Source organism: Bombina bombina, chromosome 1, assembly GCF_027579735.1.
Source record: "Bombina bombina isolate aBomBom1 chromosome 1, aBomBom1.pri, whole genome shotgun sequence".
Classification (NCBI taxonomy): Eukaryota; Metazoa; Chordata; class Amphibia; order Anura; family Bombinatoridae; genus Bombina; species Bombina bombina.
Window position 1 is genome coordinate 1,442,528,589 of NC_069499.1, and position 26,544 is coordinate 1,442,555,132.

A 26,544-nucleotide genomic window follows, 5' to 3' on the forward strand; every position below is an offset into this window, starting at 1 on the left:
CACACATTCGATTCCAACAATAACATAAAATGTGGGTAATTGAACCTCCAGTGACTGATTTGTATTTCTACATCTTTCTGTCTGGCGGCAGAAGGGAGTCAAATACACAATATTGTTGAAGATTTCTAAAGTTACTTTTGAACTACCATAAAAATATTTCGGTACTAATTTAAATTGGTATACATGTAATTTTAGAGCTTCCTCTTTCTGTGCTGTTGAAGAGAGAAATTATTCCCACATTTATCTAATGGGTTGAAAGTAAATGATATCTCATAAAGATAACAGGTTATTACCACACATTCCTTGCATAAGTGATCTTAAGAATGCGAAATGGCTTTCAAATAAAATATAATATCCATTTGTAAAGTAAGGTGACCAGATTTTTAAAATGAAATCCGGGGACATTTTTTTTTTTTTTATTGGCAAATGGTAAAAAACTATTTTATTAGCATATTTTCCTCAAATTATAAATGCAGTGTGTTTGGTATGGGTTTATGGAGCACACACAAGTATAAATATACACACATGCACATACACACACAAACACAAGCATACATATACACACATGCACACACACACACAAACATACATATCCATGAATGGAAACACAAACATATATACATATATACACATACACACACACACAAACATACATATACACACATTCACACACAAGCATACATATACACACATGCACATACAAGCATACATATACACACATGCACACACACACACACATACAAGCATACATATACATACACACACAAGCATACAAATACACACATACACACACAAGCACACATATACACACATACTCAAATACAAGCATACATATACACACACAGAAGCATACATATACACACATGCACACACACACACACAAGCATACATATACACACATGCACATACAAGCATACATATACACACATACACACACACATACAAGCATACATATACATACACACACAAGCATACAAATACACACATACACACACAAGCATACATATACACACATACTCAAATACAAGCATACATATACACACACAGAAGCATACAAATACACACATACACACACACACAATCGTACATATACACACACACAAGTATACATATACACACATACAAGCATACATATATACACATACACACATACTCACATACATACAAGCATACATAAACACACACACAAGTATAAATATACACACATGCACATACACACACATACACATACAAGCATACATATACACACATACTCACATGCATACAAGCATACATATACACACATACAAGCATACATATATACACATACACACATACTCACATACATACAAGCATACATAAACACACACACAAGTATAAATATACACACATGCACATACACACACACACACATGCAAGCATACATATACACACATACTCACATGCATACAAGCATACATATACACACAAGTATACATATACACACATTCACATACACACACATACAAGCATACATATATACACATACACACACAAGCATACATATACACACAAGCATACATATACACACATGTACACACTCATACATATACACACATACTCAAATACATACAAGCATACATATACACACACACAAGCATACAAATACACACATACATACAATACATACATATACATACACATCATACATATACACACACACACGTATTCATATACACACATACACACACATACTCACATACATACAAGCACACATAAACACACACACAAGTATAAATATACACACATGCACATACACACACATACAAGCATAAATATACACACATACATACAAGCATGCATACATACACACACAAGTATACATATACACACATGCACATACACACACATACAGGCATACATATATACACATACACACACAAGCATACATATACACACATACACACAAGCATACATATACAGTATATACACACACACATACACACATATATATATATATACACACACAAGCATACATATACACACATGCACATACAAACATACATATACACACATGCACACACACACACACAAGCATAAATATACACAAATGCACATACATAAGCATACATATACACACATGCACAAGCTCTTCCCTCCTGACCTGCGCACTGCCTGGGGACAGCTCAACAGAAGCCGGGGACAGTTCAACAGGAGCCGGGGACATTTCCGGGGACATAATTTTTCCGGGGATTGTCCCCTAAAATCGGTGATGTCTGGTCACCCTATTGTAAAGGCAAACTAGTAGACTAGTAGAGCCATTTTGCTACCAAGAAACTCCTTTAAATAAGTAAAACAATTATCTGTTAATTTGAAGGAATTATTCTAGTTTAGATCCCTGGTATAATAATTATTATTATTGTCAAAAGAGCTTTTCATACAGGGTTGCACAGTGCAATAAGGTTTTATTTTTTAACTCTAACAGTAAAACAAGTTTTTTAATTTGTTTCAAAATGACTTTGTCATGTTCATCAGTAACTGAATTGCAATTTATCAGGAAAAAAAGGTGTTGCACCAGTTTTTCACATTTTCCCAATTCTTAAATAGAGAATATGAATACACCAAAGAAAGGGTTTATTGTCCCCATTTCATTAACATGTGTGACTGTAACAATTTAGAATAAATAATAATAAATTAATCAATTTGTAATATTTTTTTTTTAAATTTTAGATGTTTTATTTAATCCATGTAGGTAAATGAAAATACCTGTTTTAAATAGTTATTTGCTTGTTTACCCAATCCAAATTTTGGAAATCCAGATATTGCAGAACTATCACAAACATAAGACAGATAAGCTAAGAAATACAGGCACACTTTGCACAGATTGGAATACTGTTGAAAAAATATTGGTTTAAAAAGTACAAGTAAATATATATGAGAATTCTAACAGGTTGGTTTGAATATCTTATTCCTGCTTAGTTATTGTAAAAAAAAAAATGTAAGAGTTTATGACATTCACTTATTTGTTTTATTGGAAAATGTTATCAATCAATCCTAAATTTTTGGTCTTTCATAAAAGTCAAGCTAAATGTGAAATGGGAAAATTTAAAATAATTACACTTTTTCCTATGTACTTTGAAATTGCACTAAAATATGTTTTCTCTACATTGAAGTATGTGCCATTATGTGAGATAAAAGCAGTCTGTCTCTTTAAATGTTTCAGTTTGCTGAAAAAAAATAAGAGTAGTATTTTTTATGCTAAATCATATTCACTGAATATTACTTAAGCACAAAGAGAGCAGAAGTCTAAAACAGATCTTAAGAGAAAGAGGTTAATGTCTCTATCATATATCTATCTATCTATCTACCTATCTATCTATCTATCTATCTGTCATCTATCTATTGATCCCTCTATCTATCTATCTATCTATCTATCTATCTATCTGTCTGTCTGTCTGTCTGTCTGTCTGTCTGTCTGTCTGTCTATCTATATATCTAGCTATCTATCTAGCTATCTATCTAGCTATCTATCTTTGTGTCTGTCTGTATGTCTGTCTGACTGTCTGTGTGTGTGTGTATACATATATGTGGGGGGAAATTGTTCAGTTATTAGTTTACCTTTTAATATGTGTTTTTTTTTTTATTTTATTTTTTGGTAAGGTAAGAGTTTGGTAAGGCACAAAACACAAATAACAAAATTCAAAAACTTTGTATCCAGAAGATCGATTTCAAATATTATACATTAAAAAAACATAGGGAGTATAATTGCATAACAATTAATAAAAATACATTCTAGGGCATGTGGTTGAAATAATATTTGTAGCCTAATATAAAAAACAATCTGATTTAAAGGCTCCCTTATAAATAGAATATCACATGTATATTAACTGACATTTAAAAAACATAATAATGACATGTTCTGTTACTGTTTCAACTTAAATAATTCAATTGATTTTAGTATATCTCTTGATTTGAATGTCTGATTTTCTTGAAAATATATTTTGTTGTGAACAGAGGAGTTGTTTTTGATTAAAAATGAAGAGTTTTAGTTTTGTTGTTATCAGTGTATGGAAAAATATACAATAATTTAATTCTTACATGTAAATATTCTTCAAGAACTTAATTAAAAATTGACTTACTTGTGTATATGTTGCAGTCAGATCATCAACGCAAAAGTGTTGTCCAGCTGAGAATGCTATGCAGACTTTTTATCTAAACTACACCCTCATTTTATTTCTGTATGTGCTCATGAAGGTTACTTAGTGGGGACACTTGGGGCAGAGCCATATCCTTTGACACTACAATTGTATCAGCTGTGATTTAGCGTTTAATTTTGTGACAATAAAATCTAACAAGGTCCCTAATGCAAACATGTTAACACTATTATGAGTGTCTTTATTAATCCATTAGAATTTGCCATGAAAACTTAAACCTTGGCTTACTTTGAACTGAGCATGTGAAGAAACATCCATTTAAAAGAAAAACATTCACAAACAGCCAAAGGTGTTGTTTAAAAATGTCCAAAAATAAATAGCTCAAAATATCATAGAAAAACAAGTATGGAAAGTGATATGTTAACCATGTAAGAAAGTCATGAGATGTCAATGGAATAGCTTTAGAAAATTAAATAGCCTTATTTTTTAAATCTGTTTGAAAACCCAGGTCAACAGCTTTTCTAACAGATTGGGAAATTCACCAGTGCAAGATTAATAAAGCCTGTCAAGTTACAATAACAACATTCTTAAATGTTATATAATGGAGTTTAGAAGCTAGTTTGTTGAAATGGCTTTTTTAACCTTTCAGTGCATTCTTCTTCTTATTATTATCATTATTATCATTTATTTGTATAGCGCCGCCAAATTCTGTAGCGCTGGGTGCAATGATAGGTGTATACAATGACAAGGATTTGTGATAAAATACAAAACATAAAACTAAAAAAATCTAGTACAGGAGGAAGAGGGCTCCGGAGAACTCACAGTCTAGGTTTAGGGTGCAGAGACATAAGGTTGGGGTAGCTTGTTACATCGGTTGTAGTTGCAGCAGTGAGTCAGGCAGTTCATGATTAGTTTGGTTCAGATGAGGGATGGAGGAGAGATGGTACGCCTTTCTGAATAGGTGGGTTTTCAAGGAGCGTCTGAAGCTATACAAGGTTGGAGACAGTCTTATAGAGCAGGGTAGAGAGTTCCAGAGGACAGGAGCAGCACGTGTGAAAGCTTGGAGGCAGGAGTGGGACATAGAGATAACAGGAGTGGAGAGACGTAGGTCGGAGGTTGATCAAAGAGGACGGGATGGGGAATATTTTAAGATAAGAGGAAATATAGTTGGGAGCTAGACTGTTTAGTGCTTTGTAAGTTAGGCACAAATGTCAAAGAGGAACTCGGTGGTTGATTAAAATCTATTGTTTGATAATTATTGGCATGCTAATCAATTGTTGTTTTCACAGAACTAGATTACAAGTGGTGCACTATTTAGCGCTCCCACTTGTACGTTAACTTTGCTAGAAGTATGCTTTTTGCGTGCGTCGGGGAGCGTGCATATTACAAATTGAAAGTAAAAAGGTTGCACATAAGTACTAGATTACAAGTGGTGCACTATTTAGCGCTCCCACTTGTACGTTAACTTTGCTAGAAGTATGCTTTTTGCGTGCGTCGGGGAGCGTGCATATTACAAATTGAAAGTAAAAAGGTTGCACATAAGTGCTAACCCGATGCACACAAAACTTTGTATATCACAACAGCCTTAACATATTCCCCCATGGACATCAATGGAGCGTGAAAAGTTGAAAAAAATAACACCCTTACTTTTGCAAACCCATTCACGTTTAACAAAGTAGGCTAACCCGAGATGAAATTAATATTTCACATTTCAATGTTCTTCACATAGAAGAATATGTTCTATTTATTCATACATAAATATTTCTCTCTCTCTCTCTATATATAAATGTTTTTTGTTTTTTTGGTAAACTATATGAGACCAATTTAACAAGTGTCGGGTGGACATGATCCGCTGTAGTGGTTCATGTCTGCCCAACATCGTTAAATACCTACAGCATACGCTGTCGGCATTTAACATTACACAAGCATTTCTAGTGAAATGCTTCCGCAATGCCGCCCCCTGCAAATTTGCGGCCAATCGGCGCTAGCAGGGGGTGTCAATCATTCTGATATTATCTGATCGGGATGATTGCTGTCCGCCCCCTCAGAGGTGGTGGATAAGTTAAGGAGCAGCGGTCTTAAAGGGACAGTGTACACCAACATTTTTATTGTTTAAAAAGATAGATAATCCCTTTATTTACCATTCCCCAGTTTTGCATAACCAACACTGTTATAGAAATATACTTTTTACTTCAGTGATTACCTTGTATCTAAGCCTTTGCAGACTGCCCCCTTATCTCAGTACTTTTGACAAACATGCAGTTTAGCCAACCAGTGCAGACTCCTAAATAACTCCACGGGAGTGAGCAGAATGTTATCTATATGACACACATGAACTATATTGTCTAACTGTTAAAAACTTTCAAAATGCTCTGAGCTAAGAGGCGGTTTCCAATGGTTTAGAAATCAGTTTGAGCCTACCTAGGTTTAGCTTTTCAAAAATACCACCAAGGGAACAAAGCAAATTTGATGATAAAAGTAAATTTGAAAGTTGTTTACAACTGCATTCCCTATCTGAATCATGAAAGCTTGATTTTGACTAGACTGTCCCTTTAAGACTGCTGCTTCTTAACATATGTTTCTGGGGATCCTAATGATTCGCACGGAAACTGCTGCATTTGCAGCTTGATAATTTGGCCCCTATATATCTACACATATTATATATATATATATATATATATATATATATATATATATATATATATATATAGATAGATAGATAGATAGATAGATAGATAGATAGATAGATACAGATACATACACATAAATATATATATATATATATATATATATATATATATAAATATATATTTATAAATTCTTAGAACATATTCCACTATGTGAAGAACATTGGAATGTGACATATTTACTGTAAATATATAGTTAAACATTTTATTATATATAAATATTGCAAAAATATGTTTTTTCATGTTTTCATATACTTGACTACAAAGGACTCCAATGCATTTATATTTATATCTATATATGTATACATATGTATATGTGTTTATATGTGTAAATATGTATGTACATTTATAATAAAATGATGAAAAAACTGGAGTCAAGTGGTATAGCGTTATAATTATAGATACTCCTTTATAGAATGAGATACTTTATAAAGCTATACCACTGCTGGCCTTCAGTTTTCATCATTTTTTATTTTTTAATTAGTATAGCCTTTTAACTGCAGTTATTAGAAGCTTTTAACACTAGGGTCAAATGTATGTTCTTTACATTGCATTTAAATTATTAAAATTGTAATGTTTATTTCACATACAGTATATATGTTTTATAGTACATTTGGAATTTTTAAATAATTTTTAACATAATTATTAACTTATTATTAAAAAGGCTGCTTTTTTTTAGCACTACCTGATCTTTTCTTTTAGCAAGGTAGTGAAATAGTTAACATGAAAATGTCACTTTGTACAAATTAAAAAAGCTGTTAACTACAATTCTCCTAATGTCTTCAAATAAAATAATCATATAAAGGCTAGGAGTCACAATTATGAAGCTACGGATGCAGCACTTTTGCAAGTGGGCCTGAAACTCTAGTTAAATATCCAAAGCTACTTAGCCTTTCCCCCACCTCAAGGCTAGTGGATGTAAATCATCATGATCCAATTCGATTTGGATAATTGACAAGCCCTGCTCTAGTTTTTGGTTTTGCGAGAGCATGATGGGGCACGGCTGCACAAGAACTTGCTTTTGCAATGTATAATAGGGGCAGTGAATGCTGCCCACCTTGTTGAGATGCTGGGCGGACAAGGTTCCTGAGAGTGAACCTTGTCCCATCCAGCATTTAATAAATGGGTCCCTAGATCTCAATCAAGGTTTACAAATGTTGCTTCTACCACAAAAATTAAAGACTCCAAATGTTGTGCAATGATAGCTGGTTGTTTGATAACAGATATACACATTTATAGGCCTCTATTTATCAAAGTCTGGTGGACCTGATCCGACAGTGCGGATCAGGTCCGCCAGACCTCGCTGATACGGAGAGCAATACGCTCTCCGTATTCAGCATTTGCACCAGCAACTCACAAGAGCTGCTGGTGCAACGCCGCCCCCTGCAGAATCGCGGCCATCGGCCCGCTAGCAGGGGGGTGTCAATCAACCCGATCGTACTCGATCGGGTTTGAATTGTGGTGATGTGTGTCCGTCTGCTCAGAGCAGACGGACAGGTTATGGAGCAGCGGTCTTTAGACCGCTGCTTCATAACTGGTGTTTCTGGCGAGCCTACAGGCTTGCCGGAACCACGGGGGCCTCAAGCTCTATCCGGAGCTTGATAGATAGGCCCCATAGTGACAGTGTATTATATTTGGACCATCAAAATGTTATGGATACTTATTGCTGGTTACTCTAGACACAATGAAACTGTTATCTATATGAAACAGGTGTCCGTGTTACAGTCTTGTATTCTAAAAGAAAACTTAGCTCTGTCCTACAAACTGCATCTACAGATAACTGTGACAGTTCTCTTAGCTATTAGCCCAAAATATGATCGTTCAAACTAATTTGACTCTGTTACCCACACAACACTATCCACTGTAATACTCCCTATGCAAACCACTTTAAACCCTAATACAGATATCCACACAAATCCCCCACTCATAATACTCAAAATCGAAGGGATTTCCCCTACAGAAAATTTGTCTTTACCCAATTCTGGTCTAGATTGCAAGTGGAGGCAAAATGTTTTATTATTCTTGAGTGCTTCTTGAGTGCTAACTGCGCTCGAGGTATATCAATAGTGTTCCCATGGTAAGCTCTGGTGTTTACAAGTTGAAAATAAAAATTGTGTGCAAGAGTTAAAGGGACACTGTACCCAAAAATTTTCTTTCGTGATTCAGATAGAGCATGAAATTTTAAGCAACTTTCTAATTTACTCCTATTATCACATTTTCTTTATTCTCTTGGTATCTTTATTTGAAATGCAAGAATGTAAGTTTAGATGCCGGCCCATTTTTGGTGAACAACCTGGGTTGTCCTTGCTGATTGGTGGATAAATTCATCCACCAATAAAAAAGTGCTGTCCAGAGTACTTAAACCAAAAAAAAACTTAGATGCCTTCTTTTTCAAATAATGATAGCAAGAGAACGAAGAAAAATTGATAATAGGAGTAAATTAGAAAGTTGCTTAAAATGTCATGCTCTTTCTGATTACAAAAGAAACATTTGGGTACAGTGTCCCTTTAAAGATTTAGATGCTGTAACATTTTGAGGTCTGATATCACTCCATTTTCCAATAGACTTCTATGGAGCACTCTGAAGAAGCCTTTTCTTTTTATTGCTTGCACGCCAACCTGAAGATGTGCTAGACCAACTGCGCTAAAGACAAAGGTGGGTTATGAATACTACACATACCTATGTTCTTTACTTAGAAAAACATGTTCTTTTTATATTTAAATATATATTTCTATATACTATACATCTGTATGTTTTTTTTGTTTCGTAAAATATATATGTATACCTATATCTTCATGAATATATATAGATATATATAGGTATTTATAGTATATACAGAAATATATATATATATATATATATATATATATATATATTTGCATTTTTTGCTGTCTTGTATTTGTTTTTGTCTTTTTCTTAAAAACAATCTTTGTGTGTTTGTGCATTTCTTTATTCATCATAGTTTTATTTTTGGTATTGTGTTTTTAGATAGAAGAGGTATTTTTAAGGGTAGCTTAATTTTAAGGTTTAATAATAAACAGTTGTTTATTGTTTTTTAAGAGTCTTTTATGTTAGAGTTATGGATAGCGGGAGTGATAGTATGAGAAGGAGGGTTAGAGGGGGAGCAGGGTAGAGAGGAACGAGGGAGCAATAGTGCAGCTTTAGTTGCTAGATGGGATATTAGGGGCTGTCGTAGGGTTAGGTGGTGATGTAGATAGGGGGATAGAAAGAGAGAGTGATAGTTTAAGGGCTGATGTGGCTTCATGCTGCCTAGTGGGCTAGGACCAGAGGGGAGGGAGGAGAGAGGTAGAGTGTCCCACCCAAGGACAGCAAACTCGATAGTTGGAACAGAAGGAGGGAGGCCTGAGTCTGGGCCAGTAGAGGGTGGAGAGGGGATAGGAGGACTCAGGCTGTAGGGATAGTTTAGGGAGAGAGGGATGGTCCCTCATCATAGGCAGAAAGGCATGCATCTGCTCGGCAAGCTCAGAAGCCCAGAAAGAGGGAGGAGTGGTACAGTGAGGATGAGAACTTGGTGATGATAGAGGCCTACGTGCAGAGAGCCCTGCAGTTGGAGAGGCGTGATTTGGCCAGCAAAATTCTATGTTGACTATTGAATGAAATCAGGGAGGCTTGCATCTCAGTTAGTAATCAGCCACAAATCATGGCCAGCATTAAGCACCAGTGCAGAGACTGACAGCCGGTGTTGAGGGAGAAGAGGAAGAAGTAGGAAGAGTGGATACGAAGTGGAGGTCCACTCATTATATATAGTTTGGGAGGAGCTGCTGTGCTGTAGAATGGCTGAGACTGAAGAGGCCGGGCCAGTTTCCCAGGAGAAGATATGACTGCTACATTTTTTGAAGGGCAGGCATGTAAGTATACAATATGTTCAGTATTTGTAATGTTTTTTTTTTATTTAATTTTTTATTAAAAACAAGAAACATGTTTTTCTGGCAATACATAATTGCAAATACTATAGGTCCATTGAATTGTACACCCAAGAAAGACTCCAGGTGCTGAGGCAGATGGTGAGAAAAATGCAATGACTGCACCCCCCCCCCCGATTCTTCCCCTTCCTAAGCCGGTTGCTGTGGCCTTGCCATCCTGCCCCTCCTGCAATTTTTGCCTCTGGAACCAGCTGCATCCTCCTCCTTCTCCTAAATTCTGGTGTGTTTTTTTTCTATTATTTTTATTTTTTTTCGCATTACTCAAGCACCAATAATATATCTGGATTCATTATTTGATGCTAAAATATTTCAGATTCACAACTAATATAAAGAACAATAGTGATGTTGCGAATAGTTTGCCGGCGAATAGTTCCCGGTGAACATAGCATGTTCGCGTTCGCCGCGGACAGCGAACATATGCGATGTTCGGTCCGCCCCCTATTCCTCATCATTGAGTAAACTTTGACCCTGTACCTCACAGTCAGAAGACACATTACAGCCTATCAGCAGCAGACCCTCCCTCCCAGACCCTCCCACCTCCTGAACAGCATCCATTTTAGATTCATTCGGAAGCTGCATTCTTAATGAGAGGAGGGACAGTGTAGCTGCTGCTGATTTAATAGGGAAATCGATAGCTAGGCTAGTGTATTCAGTGTCCACTACAGTCCTGAAGGACTCATCTGATCTCTGCTGTAAGGACAGCACCCCAAAAAGCCATTTTTAGGGCTAGAACATCATTCTGCTTTTTTTTTTTTTTTTTCCTGTGTAATCTAATTGCAGTTGCCTGCCTGCCAGCGTGTGTGTCAGGCTCACAGCATATACTGTGCCCACTTGCCCAGTGCCACCACTCATATCTGGTGTAACAGTAGTGTACATTTAAAAAAAACAACACTTTTTTGACTGTGAAATAATAGCAGACAGCTGCCAGTACCCAAGATGGCCGCCAATAAGGCAGATGGGGAGGATTAGAGAGCTTTTTTTGGGGGGGATCAGGGAGGTTGGGGGCTAAGGGGGGATGCTACACCATAACATATGTAAATATGCTTAAATTTTTTTTTTTTTTTTAAAAACTTTTATTTTAGTACTGGCAGACTTTCTGCCAGTACTTTAGATGGCGGGAACAATTGTGGGGTGGGGGAGGGAAGGGAGCTGTTTCGGAGGGATCAGGGGGTCTGATGTGTCAGGTGGGAGGCTGATCTCTACACTAAAGCTAAAATTAACCCTGCAAGCTCCCTACAAACTACCTAATTAACCCCTTCACTGCTAGCCATAATACACGTGTGATGCGCAGCAGCATTTAGCGGCCTTCTAATTACCAGAAAGCAATGCCAAAGTCATATATGTCTGCTATTTCTGAACAAAGGGGATCCCAGAGAAGCATTTGCAACCATTTGTGCCATGATTGCACAAGCTGTTTGTAAATAATTTCAGTGAGAAACCTAAAATTGCGAAAAAAATTAAGTTTTTTTTAAATTTGATCGCATTTGGCGGTGAAATGGTGGCATTAAATATACCAAAATGGGCCTAGATCAATACTTTGGGTTGTCTACTACACTACACTTAAGCTAAAATTAACTCTACAAGCTGCCTACATGCTCCCTAATTAACCCCTTCACTGCTGGGCATAAAACACGTGTGGTGCGCGTTGGCATTTAGCAGCCTTCTAATTACCAAAAAGCAACGCCAAAGCCATATAAGTCTGCTATTTCTGAACAAAGGAGATCCCAGAGAAGCATTTACAACCATTTATGCCATAATTGCATAAGTTGTTTGTAAATAATTTCTGTGAGAAACCTAAAGTTTGTGAAAAAGTGAACAATTTTTTTTATTTGATCGCATTTGACGGTGAAATGGTGGCATTAAATATACCAAAATGGGCCTAGATCAATACTTTGGGTTGTCTACTACACTACACTTAAGCTAAAATTAACTCTACAAGCTGCCTACATGCTCCCTAATTAACCCCTTCACTGCTGGACATAAAACACGTGTGGTGCACGTTGGCATTTAGCAGCCTTCTAATTACCAAAAAGCAACGCCAAAGCCATATAAGTTTGCTATTTCTGAACAAAGGGGATCCCAGAGAAGCATTTACAACCATTTATGCCATAATTGCATAAGTTGTTTGTAAATAATTTCTGTGAGAAACCTAAAGTTTGTGAAAAAGTGAACAATTTTTTTTTTATTTGATCGCATGTGGCGGTGAAATGGTGGCATTAAATATACCAAAATGGGCCTAGATCAATACTTTGGGTTGTCTACTACACTACACTTAAGCTAAAATTAACTCTTCAAGCTGCCTACATGCTCCCTAATTAACCCCTTCACTGCTGGGCATAAAACACGTGTGGTGCGCAGTGGCATTTAGCAGCCTTCTAATTACCAAAAAGCAACGCCAAAGCCATATAAGTCTGCTATAATGGCATGTCTGGCACACAGTGTTGGGGCAAGGGTCCATCTGACCACTGATACCTGGTCTGCAAAGCATGGTCAGGGCAGGTATATCACCTACACTGCGCACTGTGAAGCGGGCATAACCCTTACACTACCTGATCGATACAACATTATACCTGATGTTTTTTTTTTTTTTTTTAATTTTTATTTATGACCAACACAAGGGTACAATAATAGACAATGCATCATCAAAACACCACGCAGGGTGAGTTTACAAAAGGTATATGTAAGAAGACATTGAGATGAAGCACTACACAGTTTCAAGTATATGGAAATTAACAAATCGCAATGGAATAGACAACTTTAAAGATCTTCAATAGGTTGGTGAGCATTGCAGCGTTATATTCTCTTGTACCACAAGGTTGGGATTTTATGTTTTTAAACTAGACTAAGGAAACAAAAAACAAACAAAACAATAAAACAAAACAAAACAAAAACAAAAACAAAATCCCAACATTAAATTAACTGTAGGGGAACCTTACAACACTATGGTGGCTCAAAGCAAATCAAGGGTTTTACTCTTAAGCAAAAAGCTACTAATGGACATCAGTGTTCTTGGCAGTATTTATTATTGCTTATCTAACATATAAAAGTCATCAAAGTGAGAGCCTTTGCCAGCTTTTCACACGTTCATTGCTAGGTCAATATTAAGACTAACTACAGAAAAAAGCTTAGCTTAGGAGCCTGGTAGGGCCTCCAAGCAGAGTATAATATAATAGTAGGGAGTAACAGCTACCAGTATGAGACAGCATAGTTTGCTTAAATGTGGTATCTGACATTGGATTATGTGGAGTTGCGGGCTTGTTCAACCATAGTAGGAGGCAGCTTCAACGTTTAGTAGAGATGAGACCCTTCTGAACAATTTAAATATATAATTGTATGATTACATTTTTTATTAATAAACCTGCTAACTGTGCAGTATAAAATCTGTAATGTTAAGTTGCAGCAGCTCAAATACATGGTTATACTACTATAAGACCTAAAATGTGAGAATTTTTACTGTTTAGAGATATAGACTATGCTATAAAGAAGCAATTTGAAATGAGTATACTAGTTCCATCATGCACAAAATATAATTGTAGACACACTGATCCTGACAACATCCTGTGTTCAAACTTTTAACAGAGTGCAAGGACTCCAAAGGAGTTTTTATTACTGAGAATAACAATAAATCTTATTTATCGGTGCAACAGGCTGAGTTCAGAGTATCACACAAATCATTATCCCTCCTTCCGCGGCTGATTGCAGCAAGATTAACTAATAGCCTCACAGCACTAACTCAGGAATTGCAAGAGCTAATTTAAACAAGGTGACAAACATTAAAGGAACTATATATTTAAAGAGCAATTAGCAAACATCCTTTAGCAGCATTCAGTTTGACAATAAACAGAATAGGTCACGATCAGCTGCTGGAGTATAAGGGGTCCGGTAAATCAGTAGGAGCTCTATGACGTCAGCCTTCGTTCACAGTAAGATTAAAGTTAACCCACTCCTCTCCTCACTCTATTTAGTCCAGCAGACAGAAATGGGTGCAGGCCAGTGGGTTCCTTGTAAAGAAGTAAAAGGAGCATTTTGCTTCGATAGGGTTGAGGGCTGAGCAGATATTAAGTAGTGAAGCGTGTTGTGATTAGGAAAGTTTCGGTATAAGGTACAACATATGCTTATGCCTCTATAGGATAGAATTTCTCTCATCAGCTATGCAGACATATTAAAGTACACCCTTCAATACATATCTAATTTCAGAGGATACTTTGCAGAACAGTGTGCGCTACATACAGCTGGGCTAGAGAGGTGCACACTCTCGAAAAGCAGAAATTATGACAAGATCATATATGCATAAGGAATTAAATTTTTTAGGTGAAGAAGTCTTTCTAGACACAGCAACCATGCCTTTGTTTTATAAGAGAGATGTTACACCTGCCGTTGATTATGAGGGTAGAAGAACATTCAGAGGCACATTAAGTCAAAATTGAGCGTCACTAGCAGGAGGATGCCTCCATCTTTAAGATATTCATTGTCGGGGTGTCTACTAGTAAATAATGCGCTGATGTGCCCAGGAGCGCAACTTATGTGGCCAGCTGTAATGTCCTAATGTTCCCAGGGTAGTGTTCAAATGGTTGCAAAGCGAAACAGCAGGTGGCATGAAATAAAAAAAAAAAAAAACTGCTTACGGAGCTTTTTACCAGTCTGTGTGTGCTTTGGTGTCAGTTAAATTCTGCATTGCGATAGACTTCCCCGGAACTCAGCGCTTCTTGTGAGAGACTTGTAGAATAAGGAGACATCCCAAAAACCTTTTAAAAAGTAACTTGCTGTGAGGCTTCACATCCGTTTACCAGGAGAGAAAAAATAAAGATAAAGATTCACACCTGAATTGGTTAGTTGAGGGCGCTGTATATTATCAACCCACACCAGCTTTCGGTGGATCTGAACCCCCTTTTAATCTAAATCTGATCCAGGTGATTAGTGAATGGGGAGCTGATAGGTCTGCAACCGGCTGCCTTTCAAATGCAAACTGTAGCTGAGTCGTTGCTAGCAGCAATTTTCTAATTGACACTTCTCCATGTGATCGGCATACAGCCCGGTGTGTTGCGACCTTTAATGGCTGGTAAGGAGAAGAGTGATTGTCGGGGTCGCGCTGCAGCTCGGGGTCAGATCTTGCGGCTTTCATCGCCCCCTCCTTAATAACTGCCGGGGGTCCTGTTTCCTTGCTATTTCTGAATATGGGACCAGAGCCCTCTAACATCAGTGGCTGTCCCTTCGATCCCTCCTTGTGCCGTCTTTGATGTGCCTCAGGAGACATGCCGATATGATTACAAACGGGTTTTGCTGGGAGGCAGCGCCATTTTGGACTCGCATGTGAGAGTTCCACGACTTGGGTTTGGGCCAGTAGATTTTGTATGGTAGATTCCAGCTTGGTTAACGCTGGCAGAAGCAAGCCCTGTATGGCAGTTAAAATGTCTTTGTTTTGAAAGTCTGTTGCGACTGGGGAGAGTTCCATGTTTATTCCTTTGTCCCCAGCTGTGCTGTGTACCATACGTATCACAGCTATCTCCTCTTCTGTAACTTTCCTTCGTTCCGGGGGCCAAGAGTTGTAAAGCTTGATCCTTAGAAATGCCCGAACAGCTAAAACTGTTAAGGGCTAGCAGGATGGCGGAGATTTAATCCTAGAATAGGAAAAAATAACTTGGTCTCAAGCAGAGCAGTTCCCACTTGCGACCATCTTGCTAAGCCTCCCACCGGAAGTCCCATACCTGATGTTTTAAAGCACGTTATTCCAAACAATTTAGGAATGTTAGGTGATTTATGCCCTTTATGGATTAAAACCAGACTCAACTATGTAATTTTCCATGGGAGTTTTGCCATGGATCCCCCTCCGGCATGCCACAGTCCAGGTGTTAGTCCCCTTGAAACAACTTTTCCATCACTATTGTGGCCAGAAAGAGTCCCTGTGGGTTTTAAAATTTGCCTGCCTATTGAAGTCTATGGCGGTTTGCCCGGTTTGCTGGTTCGCAAACTTTTGCGGAAGTTCGCGTTCGCCGTTCGCGAACCCAAATTTTTATGTTTGCGACATCACTAAAGAACAATCATGTATTTAAATAAGGTATTTATGGCATTGTATTTCATATATGCTAGTACAGTAACTTAATCCAATATACAGTATAAACAGATACGGCCAATATATTGCATCTCTCTCACCGTCTGCTTCTGCACCTGGAGGCTTTCTTAGCTGTACAATGTAAAAAGATACATAAAGACCCTCATCCATTCTCTGTCTGCTTCTTCTCCTTGTGTTGATGACCTTTATAAGTCATGATATCTATGAATGTCTTAGCTATTGCATAACTATTTCATCATATCAATTATTTTTTTAAAGTAATGGATCAAGACAATTTAATGTTGTTATAAAGTGTAACTTTGTTAAATCCATGCAAATAACTATCATGGACTATGGGCTCCATGTACTAAGCCGTCAATTCATCCGTCATTGTAGACGCGGATAAACTCGCCGTTACTCGCCGCGGGCGAAATGGTGTCCGCTGTCGCTATGTACTAATATTCCCCCAATAAATAGACAAGTCTAGCCCGCCGCGAGCAGTTGCGGATTGTTGATAAATTTGACGCCTCGCTCGCCGCGACTAAGCTGATGTACTTAACTTTCAGTTGAATTGTCTGGCCAATTATTAACACGTGACATGCAAGGTGTCACGAACATCATAGTAGTCGCGGGAATAGAATTTTGCTCCTATAAAAGTTCAACTTATCTAAACAACTTTATTATTGTTCAAAAATTTTTGAAGAGTGATAACAGAGCGTTATTTTTGTAATATTTATTTACAATTTGGATATGGCTTCATCTGGATCTGATAATATATAAATATTAATATAAAAATAATTATAAAGATTGACAACTATACAATACAAATTTAAATAGATTACTCTTTAATTACAGTCGACAAATTGGGCGCAATTTATGTACATGGAAATGAGAGACAAATTAGACGCCAGTTATGCTGTAAGTACAATGCTGATATTACTGCCTTTTATATATGTCTAGACTGGCGTCTAGATTGACTTTCCTATTGTTTTATACCTTGCCCGCCACCTAAAAGGTGGCGAGGCAAAAATAACGAGGTGGGAGCGGAAATTGTAGCGAGCGGACAAATAGATTTTTTAGTACATTCGTTTTTGGCGAGTTGGTGGTCAAATGTGTCTAATTACAGTGAAAAATGGAGCGGTAGCGAGGTTTGGCGGATAAGTACGCTCGCAATTTTAAAGATGAGAGTTTTAACATAATTGACGGCTTTGTACATATCAGTTTGCGAATTTTGACGCGAGATTTGTTGCGGGTAGCTCGCTGACTGCTTAGTACATGGAGCCCTATGTCTTAAATTCAAAGATCAACATCCTTGTATGACTTATGGACTGTGTCATGCCATACTTGGGATTCAATCATGGACTGTGTCTTTAATTGCTCAAAGATCAACACCCTTGTATGGCTTATGGACTGTTTAATGGAATACTTAGGATTCAATCATGGACTGTGTTGCTTATTGCTCACAAAGCAACCTCCTTGTATGAAGCAAGGACTGTTTAATGGCATAGATGTGCTACAATCATGGACTGTGTTAGTTATTGCTCACAAAGCAACCTAAAGACTGTTTTATGGCATACATGGGATTCAATCATGGACTGTGTTGCTTATTTATCACCAAAGCAACCTTCTTGTATAGAGCAATAACTGTTTAATGGCATATATGTGCTTCAATCATGGACTGTGTTACTTATTGTTCACAAAGCAACCTCCTTGTATGAAGCAAGAACCGTTTAATGGCATAAGTGTGCTAAAATCATGGACTGTGTCTTAAATTGATCACAACGCAACCTTCTTGTATGGAGCAAGATCTGTTTAATGGCATATGTGTGCTACAATCAATCATAAACAGTGCCTTAAATTGCTCACAAAGCAACCTCCTTGTATGGAGCAACTACTGTTTAATGGTATACGTGTGCTACAATCATGGGTTGTGCCTTAAATTGATCACAAAGCAACTTCCTTATATGGAGAAAGAACTGTTTAATGGCATACATCAGTTACAATCATGGACTGTGTTACTTATTGCTCACAAAGCAACCTATTTATATGGAGCAAGAACTGTTTAATGGCATATATGTGCTACAATTATGGTCTGTGTTACTTATTGCTCACAAAGCAACCTATTTATATGGAGCAAGAACTGTTTAATGGCATACATGTGCTACAATCATGGACTGTGTCTTAAATTGCTCACAAAGCAACCTCCAGGTATGGCTTATGGACAGTGTTATGGTATTTTAAGGATAAAACTATGAATTGTGATACTTATTGCTCAAAAACTACCTCAATGAATGGCTTAGGGACTGTGTTATGTCATATTCTAGCACAAATACTTGCTTTCATGGAGTGTATATGTTTAAACTCAGGATATGGGGTGGATGGGGACAGGTGGATGATCCTGCAAAGAAAATTTACATATGTTCTGTCAATTCAATGGTCCCATGAAACTTAAGCCTGATGTTTATAACTATTTATCCTTTGTACAATTTGGTATAAAGTGGTGCTAGTAAAATGTTTATGAATTGTGGGGATTTTACAAAATTAATCTATGATCAAATGAAAGGTATTATATAATGGTGGTGGTCACATTTGCCCACTGAAGAACATTGGAATGTGAAATATTTATATTTTAATGTCAGGTTAGCGCACTTGAGAACATGTGTTCAGGTTAGCGCACGAGTAGGGTGTTATTTTTTCCAACTTTTTTTTGCTCCAGTCACAATATTCTAATTGATCTAGAAGTAAGCTGTTTGCGCACTTCAAGTTAACGCGCAAGTGATAGATTTTTACTTTCAACTTGTAATACGCACACTAATGAGTACAAACAACTGACTTCTAGTGAAGTTAGAGCACGAGTGAAAGCGATAAACAGAGGTACTCTCTCTTGTAATCTGGCCCTGTGTGTGACTGATCCACTAAAAAAGTAGCAGCACCACCAGCATTGCTATGCTGCTACTGTGACAAAACCACAGGATGTGTCTGTCCATAGCCTCCTCCAGTTCCTCCACAGATCTGACCCTCTCAGTAGCTCTGCAAAGAAACTGTCAATCTATTCTGCTGGTCCTTCCTGGTTTGCATTAATTGGATACCTGCTTGCATCATAAAAAACAGCATCCATCAAGAAAAAATGAAAACAAAAATTGTAATAGAAAATAAAGCGTTTTTTTTTTTTTTTTAATTTCCTTTTTTTTGTTTTTTGATTTTCGGACATTTTAATTTTTGGTAATGCAAAGAATAGAACGAAAATTAAATTTTCGTTGTTTTCATTAGACCCGTGCAACACTAAAAATGTTGTTTCATTTTCATTAGTTAAATAAATCATTTAATTTTGGCAAATTAGTTTAGTTAAGTTAAAAAATAATTTGTTTCAGCAAACTAGTTATGTTAAGTTAAATCGTATTTTTGGATCCGTTTGTTATTTCGGATCCATTCTTTATTCATATTCATTATTCTATTCTAAACTTCAGAATAGAATAATGCATACACTAAATAAAGCTATTAACCCCTAAACCACCGTACCCCCACATCGCCAACACTAACTAAACCTATTAACTTCTAAACCGCCATTCCCCGACATCGCTGACACTAAATAAAGCTACTTACCCCTAAGCTGCCGCCCTCCCACATTGCCAACACTAACTAAACATATTAACCCCTAAACCGCTGTACCCCCACATCGCCAACACTAACTAAACCTATTAACCTCTAAAGCGCCTTTCCCCGACATTGCTGTCACTAAATAAAACACTAAATAAAGCTATTAACCACCACATCGACCAACACTAATTAAAACTATTAGCCTCTAAAGCACCGTACCCCCACATCGCCAACACTAACTAAACCTATTAACCTCTAAACCACCCCCCACATCGCAACTACCTTATTTAAACTATATTAACCCCTAAAGATTACACCCCCTAACTTTAACATAATTAAAATAGTTCTAAATTAAAGTTACAATTATTAACTACCTATTTAAAAATAAATACAAACATACCTGTGAAATAAAAATAAAACCTAAGCTAGTAACAATATAACTATTTACTAACTACCTAGTTAAAATAAATAAAAACTTACCTGTGAAATAAAATAAAACCTAAGCTTAAACTAAATAAAACTAACATTACTAAAAAATAAAAAGCCTAACATTACAAAAAAATTTAAACTACAATTGCAAAAAATAATAAACACTAAAATTACAAAAAAAAAAAATCTACCATTACAAAAATAACAAACGAAATTATCCAAAATAATAAAATTATTCCTAATACCCTGTTTAAAAAAAAAACAACCTATCCCAAAATAAAAAAGCGTAATCTATAATAAACTACCAAGGGCCCTTAAAATTGCCTTTTTTTAGGGCATTGCCCTAAAGTTAACAGTTTTTTTGCAAAAAAAATACAAACCCCCACGCCCAAACCCACAAAATAAAAAAACTAATCTACCCATTGCCCCGAAAATGGCATTCAGCTCTTTTAAAGCCCAATAAAAATAAAAAGCCCTAATCTAAAAAAAAAACATACCACCCCAAAAATAGAAAAATTCAGATTACAGAAAATAACAAACAAAATTATCCAAAATAATAAAAATTATTCCTATTCTAATACCCCATTAAAAACACACCCCAAAATAAAAAAACCTAATCTATAATAAACTACCAATAGCCCATAAAAAAGCCTTTTATGGGGCATTGCCCTAAAGTTAACAGCTCTTTTGCAAAAAATTAGAACAAACACCCCCTAACATTACAAACCCCCCAAACCCACAAAATAAAAAAACCTAACTAAAAAAAACTAAATCTACCTATTGCCCCAAAAAGGGCATTTTATATGCATTGCCCTTAAAAGGGCAATAAGCTCTCTTACTGCTCTTACAAGGGCATTCGGCTCTTTTTCAGCAAATTTAAAATAAAAAAAGCTCTAATCTAAAAAAAAACACCGCAAAAAACAATAAAAAAAAAACTAACACTAACCCCAAAATCGGTACTCACAGTTGCTGAAGTCTGACGAAAGATCTTCATCCCATCGGCGAAGCATCTTCATCCAGACGGATCCATCTTCATCCATCACACGACTGGCATCTTCTATCTTCTTCATCCCTGCGGAGGCGGAGCGGTCAGTGGATGCGTGTAGGCGGTGGTCCAGGCAGAGGTCCATCGGTCTGATGTGGAGGTCCTCTTCATGCGAATACCCCCCCGCACAATTCAATGCAAGGTACCCTTTTTATATTAGGGTACCATTGCATTCCTATTGGCTGAAAAATAGAAATGAAAGCTGCTTAAATTCTATTTACTGATTTGAACAGCCAATAGGATTTAAGCAGCTCTCATTCCTATTGGCTGATTCATGAAGAAGTTAGAAGATGCCGGTCCCGCGATGGATGAAGATGGAGCTGCCTGGGTGAAGATGTTTCGCCGCTGGGATGAAGATCTTTCGCCAGACTTGCTGTCTGACAGAGCAGGAGCGAGCTGCACTTAGTGCTATGGCACGGTCAGGCCGGGCTGTGACTATACAGCTGGCCCGATGCGCTGTTTGAAAAAAACAGACCCTCTCAGAAGATCACAGAGGGCGGGTCTGTAAAACAGCAGTTATTTTTTAAATTCAAAGGGGAAATTTGGTTTTACAATGTTTGCGCTATTATAATGTTATATAATTCTGCACATAGTGCAGAATTATATAACATTTTTTTATGGTTTACTGTCCCTTTAATTCCAACAACAACATAAACAATGATCATTAATCTATCACGGGTTATACATAGCTAATATTATACGTTCATATATTACAAAAATCTGTAAACAGACAAAAAAATAACATTTACATCTATAAGAAAAGAAAATAATTTAATATGTTCCTTGTTGGGGTTTTATTTCTAAATTAGACACCAGACACAAAAAACACAAAAAAGGGGGGGGGGGGGGTAGGATAGGGGAAAGGCAGCCTTTTCCCTCTCTAACCATCTAAACTCGTAAAATATAGCCTAAGAATTTCATTGTCAACAGGTATCTATACAAGGACCTATAGCATGCAGGAGATTTATCCTATCAGTATACCAACAGGAATTCACCTCCAATTATTGCATTCATTACATACTCCGAGGAGCAGAGTGGATATATCATTTTTTCTGTTTTTCAATGGGATATGATTTGATACAGATGCCCCTTTTTTTTTAAAAAAAAATTCCACCTCTTTGCTATGTACAAAATCAATAGCAAAACGTTCAAGAATCATTTGATTCATTACTCCTCTTTTAAATTCAACTATTGAGGGTTTTTTCTTTGAAATCCAGTTTTTCAGAAGCAGGTATCTAACTATTATAATACTAAAATCGATAAACATTCCCTCTTTGTATTTTGCATTTTTAGGGAGCAAAAAAATACATGTTCTGATTCAATTTTGATATCCTTCTTAATAATTTTATATATCAAATAACGTATTTTATTCAAAAATTGGGCTATGTATGGACAGTCCCAGAAATAGTGTAATATGTCTGCTCTGGCACCATTACATTTAATACATTTATCATCAACATTTTTACTCCATTTGGATAACACTGGTGGGGTCAGATAGGTTTGATGCACTATATTTAACTATATTCTCCATTCTCAAAATACTTAACTGTATTCTTTCACTGTTAATTCCTACAAGCCCTTTAAAATGCCATTTCAGAGTTATGCAGTGTAAATTGTCTCTACCCTCTTTATCTATTAATATGGAATACCAGTTCTTAATAGAATAATTCCCCTTCTTATAACTATTCAGAATATTCATAATTAAAGACCAGCTCCAATCATCCCCATTTACTTATTGAAGTTTATTCGCTAATCTCCTTAGTTGGAGATAGGCGTAAAAATCCTTTCTATAGAGACCAAATTAATTACTAAGTACATCAAACGTTTTTATAATAAACCTATCATCAAAAATTTGTATAATATAGACCAATCCCTTTCTTTTCCACCTGTGAAATACTTCCAAGCTTAAGGCTTCAGTAAAAATCGGAAACTCAGTAATCATATTAAATTTCGAAACAGCGTAGTTCAACCCTATTCACTTACAAAATTTCTGCCAGGCCTGTATAATCCCCTGTATTAAGTACATCTTTTTTTTATTTCTAAAGGCATATCTTTCTGCTCTGTATGTAAAAGGGCTTTAAGAGCAAATGGTTTCACTACTTCATTTCCAATTTTCTCGGGGTATAATATTCAACATCTACTAACCATTCAGATGCAAGTTTTACTAGACAAGCAATATTATATTTCTCTAAAACTGGTAATGCAAATCTGCCATGTTTTTTAGCTTGAGAAAGTTTCTTCAGAGAATATTTATTTCTCTTATCTCCCCAAAACAGTTCAATCATACTTTTTTTTAAAACCTGTATATCTTACTTCTTAATTAATAAGGGTAGAATTTGTATAACATAAAGTACTTTTGGGAATAAGATCATTTTAACCAGGTTAATTTTACCCGTTAATGCTATTGGTAAATGTTTCCATATTCTGATACGATCACGGATTTTTTGAAAGACAGGTTAAAAATTATCTACATACCATTCTGTTGGATTCCTACTCAATTATACACCTAAATATAACATTTTATTGACTACTTTAAATGGTTTAAATGCTTATCTTGATAGAATCTTGTGATTTTTTTTAACCATAATAATTCTGATTTTTTAGTGTTTACTTTATACCCCGAAAAAAGGCTAAAGTTTTGTATAATTTCCATCAATATTAGAATATTCTTACTAGTATGTCTGACACAAATTAATACATCATCTGCATATATTTAAAAATTTTCTTCAATACTCTTACATACTGCCCCATCTATTATTTGCCGTATTGTAATTGCTAATGGTTCAATAGCTAAATTAAAAAGGAGCAACAGCGGACATCGCTGTCTAGTCCCTCTTTCCAGCTGAACTTCGGGAGACTCTAAGCCATTTACTGCTATTATCGAAATTGGATTATTATAGATTGTTTTAATATAATTTGTTACATTACCTGTGAAACCGAATTTTTCTAATGATGTAAAAAGATGGTCCCATTCTACCGCGTCAAAAGCTTTTTCTGCATCTATCGCAATCATTGCTGTATCTATCACCTCTGCATTTTCTTTTTTATTCCAGAAATAATCTATGATAATGCAGACTTTCCTGATATTTACCAGTGAACATCTATTGTTCATAAACCTTATTTGATCCGAATGGATTACAAAAATGAATGCACCTCTCTCTATATATATGTGTGTATATATATATATATATATATATATATATGTATATACTGTGTATATATACTGTGTATATGTATATATACTGGATAGATAGATAGATAAATAGATAGATCGATAGATAGATATACTGCATATTTGTGTACATATGTGTTTTTATATGGTTTAAGAAATTAACATAGATGGATCCACAAGAATCTGAACTTTTTAGGGTAATAAAAAGACTGAACAAGTCTCAGGATATGTTGTTGTGAAGAAAGTCTTGAATATGGGTGCTTTTGTGTAAATAAGAGATTTATCTTGCAAGTTCAAATTGGTTTATGTGAAACCACTTGGATTTGGAAAGAAGTGAGGATCGTTTGCAGAAAGCAGAATATTATATGACAGGATCTAAAATTAAAGGGACAGTCTACTTCAGAATTTGTATTTTTTTTAAAATATAGGCCTAGATTTAGAGTTTTGCGGACAAAGGGGTGCGTTAGCTACGCGTGCTTTTTTCTGGCCGCACCTTTTAAATACCGCTAGTATTTAGAGTTCACAGAATGGCTGCGTTAGGCTCCAAAAAAGGAGCGTAGAGCATATTTACCGCAACTGCAACTCTCGATACCAGCGGTGCTTACGGACGCGGCCAGCTTCAAAAACGTGCGATTCCCCCATAGGAAACAATGGGGCAGTTTGAGCTGAAAAAAAAACTAACACCTGCAAAAAAGCAGCGTTCAGCTCCTAACGCGGCCCCATTGTTTCCTATGGGGAAACACTTCATAAGTCTACACCTAACACCCTAACATGTACCCCGAGTCTAAACACCCCTAACCTTATACTTATTAACCCCTAATCTGCTGAACCCGCTATCGCTGACCCCTGCATTACACAATTAACCCCTAATCTGCCGCTCCAGACACCGCCGCAACCTACATTATACCTATGTACCCCTAATCTGCTGCCCCTAACACCGCCGACCCCTATATATATTTATTACCCCTAATCTGCCCCCCACAACGTCGCCGCAAGCTATCTACAATAATTAACCCCTAATCTGCCGATCGCACCTCACCGCTATTATAATAAAGTTATTAACCCCTAATCCGCCTCACTCCCGCCTCAATAATCCTATAAGAAATAGTATTAACCCCTAATCTGCCCTCCCTAACATCACCAACACCTAACTTCAATTATTAACCCCTAATCTGCCGATCGCACCTCACCGCTACTTTAAATATAATTTAAATCTAACAAAAAAAATTAACTCTTATTAAATAAATTATTCCTATTTAAAGCTAAATACTTACCTGTAAAATAAACCCTAATATAGCTACAATATAACGAATAATTATATTGTAGCTATTTTAGGATTAATATTTATTTTACAGGCAACTTTGTATTTATTTTAACCAGGTACAATAGCTATTAAATAGTTAAGAACTAATTAATAGCTAAAATATTTAAAATAATTACAAAATTACCTGTAAAATAAATCCTAACCTAAGTTACAATTAAACCTAACACTACACTATCAATAAATTA